Source organism: Chinchilla lanigera, unplaced genomic scaffold, assembly GCF_000276665.1.
Source record: "Chinchilla lanigera isolate Chin_1 unplaced genomic scaffold, ChiLan1.0 scaffold00055, whole genome shotgun sequence".
Lineage (NCBI taxonomy): Eukaryota > Metazoa > Chordata > Mammalia > Rodentia > Chinchillidae > Chinchilla > Chinchilla lanigera.
Genome location: NW_004955456.1, coordinates 7,487,752 through 7,492,235, shown reverse-complemented (window position 1 = coordinate 7,492,235; position 4,484 = coordinate 7,487,752). Strand labels below are relative to the sequence as shown.

Sequence of the window (4,484 nt, the reverse complement as noted above, 5' to 3'; positions counted from 1 at the left end):
GCATGAGGTGAACTTGTGGTTTCCACTGAGGACTCTGAAACTGGGTCTCACGATCATAACCACCTACTTAAGCCTCATTTCTGCTGATAGCTCTTAAAAAGCAGGAATCTGGAGCAGCATGGTCATAGGATTCTGGTGAAACCGACAAATGCTGTCAAAACCATGGACCAAATATACCTTGGCCTCCACCCATGTTCAAATCATTGTTAAGATTCCAGAAGTTTCCCTAACAGTCTGTCACCTGTTTGATCAAATCATTTCACTTTCTCTTTCAAAATTTTCTTAGTTTCTAATGTGAAAGGCCCTCCTGATCTTTCCCTGCCTTCAGCCATCACAGCCACTGCGAAGTCGCTCAAAGCACTCGTGTCACTTCATGTATTCCTTTAGCAGGTTTTTGCAATCTGAAAGAAAATTTCATGTTAGTGTGTTGTTCAGCATCTGTGACTTACTGCACATTTTAAAACAGACCTTTTCTCAGCTGGAGCTCGCAACTCACTTCACTGAGCAACCGGAAGGTTGGCACACCCAGTTACCAAGGTGCCAAGCACTGCTTCTTTTTGTTTTTTCTCTTTCTTTCTTTTTTGAGACAGGGTCTTAGTATGTAGCCCAGACTGTCCTTGAACTCACAGTGATCCTCCTGCCTCAGCCTCCTAAGTGCTGGAATTTTAGGCATGCACAGCCACGCCTGGCCAAACACTTGTTTTAAAAATTACATTTACTGGTACATTTTAGATATATATAATGATAAATTCATCATAGAGAATTTGTACCTGTATGTGATATAACTCGGTTTTTCCCCATTCCCCTAGCTTCCCTTCAACCCCTCCTCCTCTTCCCATTGACAAAGCTTTGTTTCCATGTTTTCCTTCTTTCTCATTTTGTACTTTTCCCTACTTTCCCCCACCCCTCTCCCATGTTCCCCTTCCCATTTGAACATTTTCCTCCTATTTCACAATAACTATTATACATTTGGTCCTTATGTACACTTTCAGTTCCTCAAACCAGAGAAACCATGTGATATTTGAACATGTGTGTCTGATTTATTTCACTTAAGAGTATGGATTCACGGTACATCCATTTAGCTAGAAATATCTCAAGCTTATCCTTCTTTATGGCAGAGTAGTACTCCCTAGTAGAAAAAAAACCCACATCTTCTTTATCTAGTCATTTGGGCTATTTCCAAGATTTAGCTATTATAGACTCAGAGTATTTTTTATCACATCAGAAAATACCTTAGAAAGAAAGGGGAAATGCACAATTATCTCAGTTAATGAGGAAGGGATATCTTATACAATTCAGTGCCCATTAATGACCATTAAAATTATGTATCACTAAAACTTATAGTATCACTAAAACTATGGTTAGAAGGAAATTTGCTATTTATTTTTTCCTTTTATTGCTTTTTTCCCTTCAGAGCTAAGTATTGAATCCAGGGTTTCACAGGTGCTAGGCAAATGCTCTACCACTGAGCTATAACCCTTGACCCAGAAATTCTCTTTTTCTTTTTTTTGGTGGGGGTCTTTTGAGAAAGGGTCTGTCTGTGTAGCCTAGGCTGGGCTCTAACTCTTAGTAGTCCTCCTGCCTCAGTCTCCTGAGGATTACAGGTATGCACCACCATACCCAACAGAAATTTTCTTTGTATTTAAGAGACAGCTGTGACTCAGGCATGGTAGTGCATGCCTGTAATCCAAGTACTCTGGGAGGCTGAGGTGGGAGGGTCACAAGTTCTAGCCCCTGCAACTCAGGGAGACCCTGTTTCAAAATAAAAACATTATTAAAATGGACTAGGAATGTAGTTCAATGCAAAGGCCCTAGGCTCAATCCCCAGTACCTCAAAACAAAGAAAAGTCCATAGAAAACAGCATATTGCACAGTGAAAGACTGAAAACTTTCCCTCTATGTCTGCCATTACCGGATGTTCTATCCATGACTGACAATTAGATAAGAAACAGAAATGGGCTGGGCATGGTGGTATACACATCTAGAATCCCTGTACTTTGAGAGGGTCACAAGATTGACTCCAGCATGGACAATTTAGAGAAACCCTGTCTTAAAAATAAAGAGGGAAAAAAAATAAAAGAGCTTGGAATGTAGCTCAGTGTAAAAGTCCTGGGCTCAATCCCCAGTACTGCAAAAATAAATGAAATAAAATAAGAAAAGCAGAATGAAAGAAAAGGAAGAATGAAAAGCTATTTCTTATCACAGATGACATGATCCTAAGTAGAAAAAACTGAAGAAATCCAGAAGAAATCTACTCAAACAAATAAATTCAGTAAAATTGCAGGGCACAAATTTATACCCCAAGCTGGGTGTGGTGGCACATGCCTGTAATCCCAGCACTTGAGAGGCTGAGATAGGAAGATCGCTTTGAGTTCAAGCCTGGGCTACAAAATGAGTTCAGGGCCAGCCTGAACTGCATTTCAAGACCCTGTCTCAAAAGGACAAAATAAAAAACTTATACCCCAAAACTAATACAGTAGTAATGATGAATCCAAGAGGAAAATGAATGAACAATTCCATTTACAAATGTATTAAAAGTAATAAAATAGTGATACCACTCTTACCATTTCAATGAGAACGGCATCCACAAGACACCAAAAGAGCAGGAATAAACAAAGGTTTTTTGAGCTGGCCGATGGACAGTCTCTAACCAGGCGCCAGAGAAGAAGTCTGAGCTGATCTGAGTCTCACCTTCAGTTTAAGTACATTTTTAGGTTGCCATAGTAACCATTACCTCATTTTTGGGAATCTTACAAGAATGTCACACAATTATCACTAAGTTTACCTTTCCCAGAAGCTATTGGATAGCCGAATTCCAGATAACCACTGCAGTTTAACTTTTAGCCTACTTCCCAATTTGTCCTGTTTGTTCTGTTCCCACTTTATGACTCTGCTCTCCTCCAAGTGGGTTGATAACTAACCAAAGGGAGGGGTGCGGAGTGGGGTCAACTACAGCTTAAGCAAACTTAAGTGACTTCCCTTAACATGGAGTTAAAAAAAGAAAATGAAGTCTCTGTTGCTCTATCAATAGAAATATATATATTTTTTGCTTTTTCTTTTTTTCTTCCTTCCTTCTTCCCTCCCTCACTCCCTCTATCCCTCTCACTGTCCCACCCACCCATCCTGTGGTAGGGATCAAACCCTGGGCTCAGCACCTGCTTGGCAAGCTCTCTGCCATGCAGTAGTCACCCCGCCCAGCTCTGCTAGCAATACATCTACCCAAGCAGGTGAAAGTTTTATAAACAGAAACAACATCATGAAACACATTTAAAAGGACTAGGTAAATGGAAATCCTGTGCTCGGAGTCTGGAAGACTGAGTATTGCTTCCTGTCAATACTACCAAAAGTAGGGCTGGGCATAGTAGTGCACACTTGTAATCCCAGCACTGGGGAGGCTGAGGCAGGAGGATCGTCCTGAGTTCATATCCAGCCTGGGTTACATAATGAGTTCAAGGCCAGTCTGAACTATACAAGGAAACCCTATCTCAAAAAAAAAAAATATACTACAAAAAGTGATCTACAAATACAACATAAAATTTCAGCAGCCTCTTATTGCCAAAATGGAAAAGTCAATCCTCGAATTCATAGGGAATTGCATGGGGGCCCTGAGTAGTCAAAACAACCTTTGAAAAGAACAGGGGAGAACTTGAACTTCCTCATTTTAAAACTGTAGTAATCAGGACAATGTGATATAGGTAAAAGGATATATAAACCAATGGAATAGAATTGGGAGTCCACAGATAAGCTGAGAATCCAGTATCTCTGGCCAGTATATTTTCAAAAAGGGTGCCCAGTCTATCCAATGGGAGAAAGAATTTTTTTGTTTTGTTTTGAGGCAGGGTCCCGCTGTGCATTTCAGGCTGGACTTGAACTCATTGTGTAGCCCAGACTGGCCTCAAATTCGCAGCAATCCTCCTGCCTCAGCCTCCTGAGTGCTCGGATTACACTACGGTGCACCGCCACACACAGTGGAAAGAGTATTTTCAAGAAATGAAAGTAGAGTTTCACCTGGAAAAGAATGAGGCCACACTCTTACCATACATCATGCACAAAAATGAACTCAAAGGAGATTTGAGCCAGGAATGATGAAACATGCCTATAGTCCCAAGCTACTTGGGAAGCTGAGTCAGGAGGGCTGCTTGAGGCTGAGTTCAAAGCCAGTCTGGGCAACATAGTGATACTTAGTCTCTCCCTTCTCACCAAAAAATGATAAACAATCTAAATATGAGCCAAAGCCATAAACTCAGAAGAGCTGGGTATGATGACACATATAATATCAGCACTCTGAGGGCTGAGGCAGGAGGATGGCAAGTTCCAGCCTAGCCTGGGCAACTTAGTGACTTAGCTAGGCACTATCTCTAATGAAAAAAAAATTTTTTTGCTCTTTACAACTTTATTTCAACATAACTATGCTTATAGAAATAGTCATATTGGTTAAAAGAATGCAACCTAACTTATCTTATACTATTTTTTTTTTTTTTTTT

At 40.5% G+C, this 4,484-nt stretch overlaps 1 long non-coding RNA gene across 1 annotated transcript in view; it reads right to left on the bottom strand.

Moving 5' to 3' along the window:
* Positions 1-4,484, bottom strand: part of LOC102018470 — a 7,287-nt gene continuing 2,803 nt past the window's right edge. The window contains exon 2 of the long non-coding RNA XR_262887.1: positions 1-401. This is a non-coding gene — a long non-coding RNA (uncharacterized LOC102018470). The remainder of the gene's footprint in view (positions 402-4,484) is intronic.